Source organism: Stegodyphus dumicola, chromosome X1 (assembly GCF_044657685.1).
Source record: "Stegodyphus dumicola isolate Sdum_Otavi_A_Nest chromosome X1, ASM4465768v1".
In the NCBI taxonomy this organism is placed as follows: Eukaryota; Metazoa; Arthropoda; class Arachnida; order Araneae; family Eresidae; genus Stegodyphus; species Stegodyphus dumicola.
In genome coordinates, this window is record NC_140780.1 from 256,269,584 (window position 1) to 256,282,947 (window position 13,364).

Here is a 13,364-nt window from a genome sequence, read left to right on the forward strand (position 1 = left end):
TGCTTCTCTGGACCAAGTTTATAGCTTTCTTTTGGCTTTACTTTAATCCTCTCTGGTGATAATCCCTCTTTAATATCATTCTCTTTCCTATAACCCTTAGCGTAAGATTTCCCGGTTGCCGAAAAAAACATATCGCATTCTCTCGCTAACTCCTTTGGTTTCCACCAATTTTCACCTTGCTTAATACCAATATGAGTAGCAGTTTCCGTATCGAGCGTTTCCATTAATCTGTCCACAACTACTAACTGATTGACAGTTTCCAGATCCGTCGCTCCCCTCAATTTGCAGTAATAACTCCACATAGAATTTAATCTTGTAGCAAACTGAGTAAAATTTTCCTCCGGGTTCCTTTTAGCCCGCTTAAAATTTTCCAAACAAGTCTTAGGTGAAGGTTCATATTCCCGAAGCACTATGGTTTTCAAAGCCTCGTAATCCTCGTACTGTTCTTCCTCTAAATAAGTTAAAAGATGCGCAGCTTTGTCTCCTAACAAACACATTAACACCTTAGATTTTAAATTATCCGCTACTTTCTCACTCGCGAGGGCCTTTTCCAAACTGTTAAAAAAATAATTCCAGCCTTCTGACCCTGCGGGAACCCTCACCGTCAGCAATTTTATAGTTTTCACAATTTCATCCAAACTTTTAACTCTGGGACTCATTGTCGAATCCACCGGACCTTCCGAATTTAGACTCCGGTTTTCCGCTTCGAGTCTTAATCTTTCTAATGCTATCCGTTCGCTTTCTATGCGTAATCTCCCCTCGGCTAGCTCTATATTTTCTTTCTCTTTCCTCTCGGAAATTAACAGCTCTTTAACTACATCATCGAAGTTAACAGCTCTTTAACTACATCCTCTTCGTAATTTTTACTTCCTAGAATGATATTTTTTAATTCGATCATTTTTAAATCATCCGAGACAACTTCCCCTAATTCATCGGCCAGAAGTACAAGATCGGCCTTCTTTCCTTTCATTAAATATGCCATAATGAAATATTAAAACAATATGCACAGCAATAAAATCAAAAACTTCACTGATAATTACTATAACATAAGTCATAAAGTATAAATACAGCCACTTATTTTTGTAAAAGAGATATACAAAAATCAACCAGTTATTCTAAAAAAATTATTTTACCTACTAAAATTTAAATATACAAGCATATATGCACTCTAATCAATTATCTGAGCTTTTACATACTTTATGAGTTGATACAAAAAATGACATCTGTCAGTTAAATGTTACAACAATCCTTTTAACAAATTTTAGTACTTTACCTCAGAATAACTTTACATTTGATATGAAACAGTAATAAAACCGTAAATAGTATTTGCAGTAAGAAAAAATATCACTGAAAATTACTCTTCACTAAATACACAGTTCCCTAAATTATTCATACGACAAAAACACATACAAAAGTTTACATACATAAAATATATATATAACACTTAAATTCTACCGAGCTTCCACCATTTCCGGAGCTCCAAAACCAGAATTTCAATTGACCTGTGTTATGATACCCCTAAACTTTTGTATCCTGACGCAGAATAATTTTAAACTTAAAGAAAAGTAATTTAACTTCAGATAAAATTTCTCCTACAGTTTGCTTTACAATCTTGCACCTTTTAGCCGTACCCAAACAAAAAAATAAGATACCCTGCATCCGATCGAACAGAGAACTAAAAAAAATCAGTACTCACCCCTGCGATGAAGCATTTGATCGCAAAGCTGCCACCATTGTAGTTGGTTGTGGTAGTCGTGCCGAGACAGATAAGCATCGTTGTGTTAAACCGTAGCGTAGGGTTCAGTTGCTTCACACATGTCACCGTCGATCGACGCATAGATGACACCCATTTTTTGTTTGTTTAACAATAAACTTTAATAAGTAAACAATTCTTGATTATTATACATTATATGTACAAGCATGAATAGGTAAGTCCGGCATGGTCTCCGCCGGATGAGAAAAACAATCTCTCCATGACGAAAGAAAATGGCGATTCTCCCCCGCCAAAAAAAAAAAAAAAACTCCGACCGTCCCGTCCGACAACCAGGGTGCCAAGCCCTCTTCGCCCCCCTCGTCTTCTTGTTCGTCCTTTCTACTTCCGTCCAACGAGCCACCTGCTCCGTCGGACTAATTATTCCGCTCGCTAGGCTTTTCCTTCTCCTTCTCGGGTTATGGGCATTACAAAAACCCTTCTGATTATATCGGAATATTGTAATTTTTTCTTTGCTAGCAAAGCTTGCGGAGAGAAGGAATGATGTCTTTCTAGAGAACTTTCCAAGAGAAACTACCTTTTATTTATATTACACATAAGGAACAGGACAGGCACTTTTTGCCACTCGGTGCAGTCTTTTTTTGTGTTCCTAAATTCTACCACTCGTGCTTCTGGCCGCCCTTTTATTTGTGCTGCGCAGGTTGTACCAGCTCTGGTTGGCGGCCCTAGAACAGCGCCGAATTTAGCATTTTTCCTAGATGCCGCAAAAGCTTAAAACTGTCGCCCTCATCCATCTTCGATTAAGTTTCTCTAAGATATATATATTTTTAATAAACATAGAAATAAGTAGGTTTGAGATAAAATGTAAAATCCACTTTATAGTAAGAAATTCTTTGTGTCATTTTTGTTATAAAAGCAATAGTAACAAATTGTACAGTTTCTTTACTCACGGCAAGCATAAGAGGGCTATCTGTCTAAGAGGAAAAATACCTTCGCTGAGAACTTTCTGAGAGTAATTAGCTCGTATGCAAGTTACGCATGAGCGAAACGACGGAAACGCCCATGCCACCGGTATATTCGCCGTAATTCTAACCCCCGACCGAACTACCACTATTCAGACTCTACCGCTCAGCCGCTAGTGGCCCGACATAAGTACTAATTTTTAAATGCCAGGACAACTTTATCCTGGCACTTAAAAATTTCATTTCACTATAACGCCTTTATGTAGGCTACTCAAGAACTCTTCTATCGTCCTCACACAGTCCGCTAACGTAATAAATATTTACATATTCACACAAAAGACTTTTTTGAACTGTAATAATCAAATTTACATTTCCTCTGAAATATGCAGTTTTGCAATATTTGCAATAATAACTAGCCATACTAATGGAAAATTATTCAGTACTAAATACTATAGCAGCTCAGTATGGCATGAAAAATAGAAAAGGCCCATTCCTAATAATAGCTTAAACGAATATATCACGTTACAAATCACTAATGCAATGAATAATTAAATTCCTTTTTTTCAATAACATACTTAAATAAGTAAGTCCTAACATTCAATCAAATATGCACTCGTAATAAGAATAATCTTTAGTTATAAACACAATAGATGAGCTGAGTAATTACATAACTAATTTTCATTAGCGTAAATTTCATTAGCTGTACATAACAATACGAGTTACTGCTGAAAGGAAAAGGTTAGTACTTGTACATCTTTTTCATAATTCTTATTTCATTAATAATTTTAAGTTTTTATCTAACGCTCTTAAAATATTACGGATTAAAATTTTACACTGCGAGCCTTTTGTTCTGCAAATAAATGTATGGCATCGTCATAATTAATTCGATGTGCTGTTTGATATTCGATTGCGAGATTCGATAAAAGCTCCTGGCTCATCGATGATGGCAGTTAGTTTTTAATAAGTTTTAATTTACTAAAACTTCGCTTACAGCTTGCGGATGTAGTTGGAGGTGTAGAGTAAGTCCGGAGAGCAATACAAATATTGTAAAATGCATCCTGTAAATCGTAGGGGTAGATCTGTTGCAAGAGATAGAAAGAGCTAGCCTTTTTTATGTCGCCGAATAACATTGGGGCTTGTTCTTTAAAAACGACAAATTCCTACCAGAACTCAAATGCGTTTAGATCTCGCTTATATTTTCGTGAAAGATCTGTTCCATTCTTTTGCTGTTCTTCAGTTGACATATTCAACATTTCACGACCATTGAGAAATGCGAAATTTGAATTTAATGTCTAACGTTATTTATCCTTGTTTTAATTTCTGATAAAATTCGATCAAATACAATTTATATTACATTAGAAAATAGCTGAACAGAATGAAGTGTTCGAGATTCGTCCTCATCATCAAATTGCTTTACAAATTGAAATTGATTCATCAAATTGCTTTACGCGCATTAGAATTCGTTTATTTGTGAGAATAGGTTCAACTTCAATTTTTCGGCTGCTGTTTTAGACTCTTCTATGCAATATTCCATAGCAATTTCTCTCAGGTTTTGCAAAGTTTTGGTCAGACCTTCCATTAATGCGACAGAGCGCGCAAGAATTAATTAAATTAATATTGAAATTCAAAAAGAAGATATTAATTTTCCTCTTGAATTTCAATATTTATTCGATTGATTTCTCGAAGAATATTAGCCCAAATTGTCAAGCTGATAATAAATTCAACATTTTTTACAACGTGTAGATATCCTGCTTCGTACTTAGAGATTTTGCACTAAGAGGAGGATCATTAATTTCTTTCAAGGATTTTACTACTCCTGGTAAATTCGTTAGAAGGGCTTTCACAGCCACATATTTTTCGGACCATCTCGTCTGGCTGCTTCCTTTTAAGTTTGTTTTATACATTTTTTCATAATATCTCATCGAATAGTGGATCCGACAAAAATGCTAAATACCCTATAGATAGGTTACTCCAAATAGGTTAACAGCTTCGGAGCACGATAAGGCAGAATACACACTCAGAAGATTCAAAGAGTGAGCCAAACATGGCATAAATTCGGCCAATTTATTCATTTCTGTAATTATGACTTGTGCTCCTTTATAAGTACCAGCCATGTTAAATCTGTTATCTTAAGACTGACCACGACATTGCCCAATATCCAAACCATCAAATTTGAGTTTTTCCACAATCAGTCGAGAAATACACTCTCCTGTCTTTCCACCAACTTCTATGAAATCAATAAAGCTTTCCTTTATTTCGCACATATATTTTACGTATTGAATCAACTGGCTCTCTTTTTCTGTATGCGACACATCTGGAGTGTAATCGAACATTATTGTATAATATTTGCCTTCTTTAATATCGTTTAAAATGCTATTGCGAACTGTTTTCGCCATTATATCAATAATTTCATTTTGAATTGTCTCTGATAAATTACTTGTCCCTTTTTTAGTCGGCCTAACAGGCACTTAAGAGTTGAGTTTATGTTTTGCTAGAACAAGCATTAAATTGAAAAAGTTGCCTTGACTAGGCCAAGTATACTTTGTGAGCAGACTCCTCCTCCTCCAAGCTTTATCTTTAGCTTGAAAGTCATCTTCCTTTGCTTTACAGAATGATTGATTTCTGAGATTGTTATTAATGCATTATTTACGAGATCAAAATTTAAGAATCCACTTGACTAATCAGACGAACACATTAATTTACGAAAATTACTGAATAAATATCATTTCCAAACTGAGATTTCGAAACCCAATCCAACGAATATTTATTTCGTTTCAAAAGAGAACAAAAGTTAGTAATGAATATTAACGAAATGGGAGAAAAACTGGCAAGATCCATGTTTTGGAGGTCTGATTACATCTTCCTTTTCCAATAAACGCTGTTTTTTATTAGCTACTAAAAAATAAGGTCAAACCTTCGATGTGAGTTTCTCCGCTTTCACTTACGTTACCTCAGTTTTGATAGCTTTAAATTTTTATAGCTTGTTGATAGGTTGATAGGTTGATTGTTGATTGGTGTTGATAGGGTCGTCTAAACTTGTCAGTGACGCCTGGAGTCCTTCTATTGTCTTCTATCTTATCTTATCTTTAGAATCGAATTCGGCTGTACTTAGCTTTCTTTTAATTGTTTGTTCCATTAAAAGGTTTCTTAGTAATTAATTATAAATATTCTTAAAAGATGTTTCTAAACCTGGCTTTAAAACTACTGATGTTATATCAAAATTAGACAGCATTCCAAGTACGATCCAGCGCCACACTTGAATTTGCCGCCCGCAGATGTTGCCACCTGGGGCACAGACCCCGGCTTCCCCCCCCTAGATCCGGGACATGGAGGTAGGAAAGGGAGGAGGGGCCATTCCGCGCTAGAAGTGAAGCACTGCTTTGACGCTTGGGTCACCAGACGGGGTGTTCTTTGTTTACATTCAGAAGCTCGCTTGACAAGATTCTGATAGTATTTCGACACACGACAGTTCCATAGAAATCGAAAAAGGGACACTCTCGCATGAAAGAAACATTCATAGTGTGATGGATAATAGCAATTTGTATAGTTTACTGACATTTACGCAAAAATCTTGGTTATTTTTCGATAACTAACAACAGCGATTTTGATTATGAATTTGTTTTATAAAATTCTAAGCTGTTGCACTACAAAAATATAGATTTTAAGAAAATTGCTAAAAGAGATCTGCCAAAATTTATTTTCTAGAAGATTTGAAAATTTTGAAACTTGATGGCTAAATGTAAATATAAAATTATGTATGTTAAAATATTTGTAATTAGGCACATAGGTCAGATTAAGTTTTTATTAAATAGAGTCACGCATGCAAGGGCTGTCTGCCTAAAGAGAGAGATGCCATCGTGGAGGAATTTTGAAGAAAAACTGACCTTTGAGTGGGTATTAAAAATAATACTTATAATTTTCATTCAAATTATATTCATATATATTTTTTATGTAAAACTTTCGGGTGTATGCTAAATTAGTGTAAATTACTTTACACGAAAAATATAGTGAATGCACAGAAATTAAAGATTTGCACATGCCGTAAATGATAAATAGGAAATATGTATGGGTATTTATGCATGTGCTTGCAAAAAGCATGTATCTGCCTTTGATAAAATACTTAAATATTCATTAAATTATTTATAAATGTATTTGAAATGAAGAATTTATTCACTTATAAACAACTGTGAAAGTACTGTGAAGAAATCTAATGATTAAAATATCTAATTTATAATATATTTTATAAAATATCTAATTTATAATGATTATAAATGTTATCTAAATATATAATAACCTTAATATTGAATTGTAAACATAAATTGAAATCCTGTTGACAAATACGTTATAAAACTATTTAAGCAAGAATTGTTCGTATTGGAAAGCAATCTGTTAAAAGGTATTGTAAAGCAAATGCTATGAGATGCGCACTTAAGAACGTAATAAAGAGTTTTGGAATAGGTATTGTTGAAATGAAGGGTAAAAAAAAAATCTGATAAGTATAATTAAAAGAATTATTCCCTTTACATTTTATAATAACTCAGTTACAAGTTTTAAATAATACTTAAAAAAAAAAAAAAAAAACTTATTTTATTCCCTTTCAGAAATGTTCAGAGAAAGTCAAATACTATTTAATACCTATTTAATTATTAGGAATTAGCGAAATACTTATTTAAAGTATTTCGCTAATTCCTAATAATTCTCTAATTTAAAATGAACCGAATAGAGCATTAATTATAAATTGACTTACATTTTTCGATTTAAAAGAAGCCAAAAAATCATGTAATATTTAAGAAAGTATTTTAGGAAGAAGCTCTATAAATAGAAAAGAAATAATGCATAATTTTAATATTAATAATACAATAAACTTTGATCTTAATTTTTGTACCTTAACCGAATAAAATCGAATTACCTTAATTTTTTTTTCTAATGTAATTAACGAAAACTTGTGAAAATATTTCATTCAAATTAAACCGTTCTGAGAAAACTGTCCTGCGAAAAGTATAACATTTAATTCTGTTCAGAATGAAATGTTGTTTAAAAATATGTTGTTTTCACATACTTAGGACTCTGAAGTGTTGTAGAAAAAGAAAATATATACATTTATATGTATATTTGCGACGTAATTACAAAATATTTACACCCGAACACGTCAAATCCCATAGAACTCAATGGTAAATGACCCAATGTTTTGGTCACCACGTAGGGATCGCCGGTGCTTCAGAGCAGGGTACGGAGAAACTTGTTTAGGGTGACTCCATCTTACTTCCTACCTCCATGATCCGGGACTACCCTAGGAAAAAAACTAGAAGGAAAAGACAGTATACTCGGAATGATGGATTTAAGACTTTGCTATTTATATTTCTTGGTTTGCTAGTTTAACTCAAACATTTTATAGTACATTTTGGATAAGATGCTTGAAAAAAAGGAAATGTTTATTAAAAATATATGTGGATAAGATGCTTGAAGAAAAGGAAATGTTTATTAAAAATATATGTGAATATAATTTTGAAAGTTGGAACAATTAAAAAGAATCAAAATTAAAAAGAAACATCAAAGACGAAAATGGCGATGACGTAGTTCATTCCAAAAGTTCAAGGAAATACCTTTCGCAAGTATTCAGATATAGTAAGGTCGATATGAAAGCCTTTGACTACCCTACATTAAAGAAAGTTTAGGTACACCTGGTCTATAAACATATGTGTATTATCGCACTCATTCAGACACATACGTATGCAACTATAAATATGAATATTTATAAAAGCAATATCATTTCGGTCATTTAAAATCAATTTTATTAATTATTATTAATAGATTTTAGGGATTGCACCTAATATTTGTATATGAAGAAAATTATTAGATCTTAAATGCAAGTTATGGAAAATTAACTTTTCAGGATTTTGAGTTGAAGAAGGCTTGTATTAGTGCACCCCGATTGAATATTTGATTTGATGCACTACAACTATTATCAATAAATAGTTGAGTAGTATCTAAGCCGTCATAGATGTTGTATTTTGAAAAACTTCTTTCTGAACTTATTACCGATACTAGTAATGTTGCAAAAATTCTCAGTACAATAAACTGATTTAGAATATATTTTTCTGAATTTTCTTTGTACGCATGAAATGTTTTTAGAAATTAATCCACTAGATCCGCGTTTCTTAATCTTTTTGAAAAGCGGAAACCTTTTTTGATAGCCACTTTTGTAGCAGAAACCCTGGTTTACGTCAATAATGTGGTTTTAATGCAGAATTCTGCAAATGTATTTTTTGCAACAAAAAGGACAATTATTTCAAACAATATATATTTTCTTCAAAATTAAGCCAAAATATTCTGAAAATAATTTAAAATAACAAAATAACGTATGCGATCAGGACTAATCAATTTAAATTTGATGACACGAGTGGTACTGCTTTTTATTATAGCAAGTATACTTAATATTAGGCTTTATGAATGAAAGTTGAATTCCATGTCAGGTTTAACATCGAGCCTGTTGCAATATTTATTTTTTGTCGACACATAAGCTGAGAATACCGTTTAGCACATATTATGTGGTTGCAAATGGTAAAAATGCCAGCACAGCTTTTTGTGACTATTCAGGATGTTCATCTTTTAAACTGCGCCAGAATTTTACTAACAGCATTAATTTAAATTTTTCTGACAACGATGAATCAGATATACTGTCGGAGGTCGTGCATTGACAATAAGTGAGATTTAATCCACAATTCATTTTAATATTGTTACGAAATTTGTACATAGAAAGATCATTTTAAGCAATTATATGTGAAATTGTATTTTTCTGTGTAATGTCATGCAAAACAAAATTTAAGAGAAAGCTATACCCCAAAAGTAAGAATACAGGGGCAAGTCCGTTTAACATTGAGTTAATGGGTATCTCGGTAATTTGGCGACATTTTAGTCCGGTCCCTATATCACCATAATAGGTGTTGTAACTGAGTAAATGTAATTGATAACTATATTAGCTGTAACCGTAATTCGACCCTCATATTGCCTTCCAGTAATTTCGAGAAGCAGAAAGTACTAGAAGTATCTCAGCGGCCGGCTGAAAACTGTATAATGCCGGAGAGAGAGAGCATCATCTGCTCTTAGATATTGTTGTTGTCAGCTGTTAGCTCAACGTGAGTTCCGAGTATAGCTTTGCTCTTTGAATGCGCTTTCCATTCCGTTGTCTTTAACGTTCATAGTAGTTTGAAGTGTGACTACTGATTGTGCTCTGTGATATTTTGAAGAGTTGTAAGACTCTTTTTGTAAAACGTTTCAGATCTCTGAAGTGTATATTTTAACAAAAGAAACTTTATCAACCTATCATTGAAGTTGTGGCATTCAGTCTATTGTGAACTTTTTACACACACAACACTTCTTGGTGTCAGAAGTGGGATTTAATGCCGGTGACAAGAGCAATGGAGGAGTAGTTAAGGCAGCTGCTGGCAGGGACAGGGACAGGGAAAAGTGGACGGAGCACCAGAACTTCGTCAGTGACTTTTACAGGTGTTGCTCCGCCGCACTACTGTATCCCGCTGGGCTTTTAGTTGGCCCGCATCGGATGCTAGCCTACCAAGACATTTACATAGTAATTTTACATAATATTAGATTTACGTATTGAATATACAATTACAAAGACATAGTATACAATTATTGCAAAGAAATTAACCTATTAACAAAAGTTGGATTATGGCAGATTGAAATAACATAATTACTTCGAACATACATACAGACTTTCATTGTACATTGTACTTCATACAAACAATATATTTACATTAGTATATCTAGTTACATCGAATTAAAATAAACATCATTTTAAGGAGCTAATTGAAGGATTTTTTTTTTTTTTTTTTTGTGCACTTTATCATACTTAGTTGAATTACTAAGGCGAATTCTCTTATTAATACATTTCCTTTCATTTTTTTTAACTTGTTACACACAAATGCATCAGCACTGAAATCTTACATTATTATTTTTGTAAATTAATGTATCATAAATACAGAAAATATACATTAGAAAATCACATAATACTTACATTTACACTAATATATCTAATAGAGTCGTATATTATTTATATTATTTTTTAATTAATGATTTAATTATTACATTAATACAGTCCAAATTCTTAATGTAACTATTTTATAAAAACTATTTATACCATATTTAGCCTGTTTCAGACACTTGCAATATTTCTGAAATCTTGCATTATTTTTGCAAGTTGTAGAATAAGAGGTATTTATACAGATGTGATAGCATCTTGACATATGTCTTCTCTTTTATATGCAAAAAGTTTCTTCATAATCAAGGAAACCTTTTGTTGTAATTGAGGTATCGTTAGCATGCATTTAATGTACTCAGGCGTAATTTGTGACCTTCCTTTGCAGTGTAGCTCTTTTGTGAGCTGGCACTTGAAAACATTGTGTTCTGGGTCTCCCTTTTCCCCACATACGCACTTGTCTGAATCGCTCAAATTTCGTGCAAAGTAGTACGTGGGGAAAGGACCATGTCCAGATAAGAATATGTTGATGAAGAAGTTATAAGAGATTGGATCATATGTGGGTTTCTTGTAGAAGTTGAAAAGCCTTCTACCTACTTCTGCATTTTCCCATTCAGTTTGCCATTTTTTTAATGTAATTTTTTTCAACATATGTTTCACATACGATTTAGGGAATGGGACATTGATTGGAGGTAGAGATGGGTCTTGAGCTGCATTTTTAGCAAGCGCATCTGCCCTTTCATTTTGGGCTTGTCCAGCATGCGCTTTTACCCACTTTATTTTTATAGATGTTCTCTTGCGCTGTGATAATAAATCGTAGATATCTTGCACTATTGATGATTTGTTTCTTGCATCATCGACAGCTTTAATTGCCGCTTGGCTATCACTGTAGATGGTAACATATGTTAGATGCTTTTGATGAGACCACAGAATAGCGTGTTTTATGGCTGAAAGCTCAGCTTGGAAAACGCTGTTGTTGTTCCTTAGGTGTCCTTTCCATTCTGTTGTTTCTTGTTCTGAGAGGAGTGCAAAGAATGCGCATCCTACTTCTTCGTTTAACTTTGACCCATCTGTGTACACGACTGGAAATGAAGGTACACTGAGGGTGTCTTCTTTTGTAGATATTCTGAGTTTTGCATGTACTGCAGGGTGTCTTAGGAAAGGATTTCGTGGCTGTTCAAAATCAAGGGGGCACAGGTTTTGATCTTCTACCTCTATGTTTTTCTTGAGGTGGAATAACGTGGCTAAGTCTGCATCTTCTTTTGCTTTCAGGTGGAGGGGTGGGATTCCTGTTAATACACAGAGAGCTGCCGTTGAGGTAGTTCTGTATGCTTTTGCTATTTGTAAGAGAAAGGGGCGTTGGATCGAAGCTAAGAGTCTTTTCTTTTTCACTGTCATAGGGTGAGTCCATGCTGATGCCCCGTAGAGGATTACTTTTTCGATCACGGTATTATAGAGAATGTTTTGCATCCTCGACTTGAGGCCCCACGTTGTGCCTTGCATCCTCGCGAGGGCTCTAGAAATAGTTTAGGTCTTCTTCCGAATTTCCATGAGATGTGGGATCCAAGAAAACTTTTGATCAATTTTCAATCCAAGAAATTTGATTTCTTTTGAGATCTTGATTCTTCTATTATTGATTTTAATGCAAGGTAGTCTTTGTAGCGATTTGCCCGGTTTTGGAAATAAAATAATATGTGATTTAGACTCTGAAATTATTAGTTTTTGATTGACGCAGAGGGAATGGAATATGGAGAGAGTCTCGTTACTATTCTTTTCTAGTATGTCTCTTGAATGCCCATTTGTTACAAAGGCCACATCGTCGGCAAAGGCGATGAGCTTTGTATGGTCCGGCCACTTGTAGGAGGTGATATAATTGAAGGTGATGTTCCACAGGTCTGCACTTAGACAAGAACCCTGTGGACAGCCCCTCGTTATTCTTCTTTCTACTATACAGTTGTTGCTGATGATTATCGTTGCTCTGTTTGTTAGGAAACTATTCATTAGCTTGAATATGTTCTGAGGGCATTTAATGTTGCGCAAGGCTTCAAGGATACCAGGCCACCACACGGAGTCAAACGCATTTTTGAGATCCATGCAGAGTACTGCTGTATGGAGAGCTGAAGATTTATTCCTACGGATCTGCTCTTGAAGTTCTACTATCGCATGTGATGTAGATTTGAGAGGTCTGAAGCCGTATTGATTGGGGCTTATGGTTTCGTTTTTCTCTAAGTGGTGGCGTAATCTGCCCGCGATTGCACGTTCCAGAAGTTTACCTATTGCAGGTAAGAGGTTGATTGGTCTGAAGGCTTCCGGATCCGTAGGATCTTTATTATTTTTCTTGAATAGTATTGTTTGTCCCTGTTTGAGACAATTCGGGAAGACATAAAATTTGAGGCAGATGTTTAGTAGTTTGTGGAACAGAAAAGGCATTGCGTGGTGAATTATCTTAATAATCCTGTTGTCTAATCCGTCAGGTCCCGGAGCTTTATTATTCGGAAGATACTTAATAATTTTTGAAATTTCTTGTGAGTGGAATTCCACATCGTCTGGCGTATTTGGAGCGGTATTATTGTATCTAATATCGGAATGTGAGTGGCCATCATCTTCTGCGTTATCTTTTAGGAAGACAACATCTAGAATATTGTTGAGAATCTTTTCAGTGACATTACCAAGCTGGCTGTTATGTGAGAGTTGA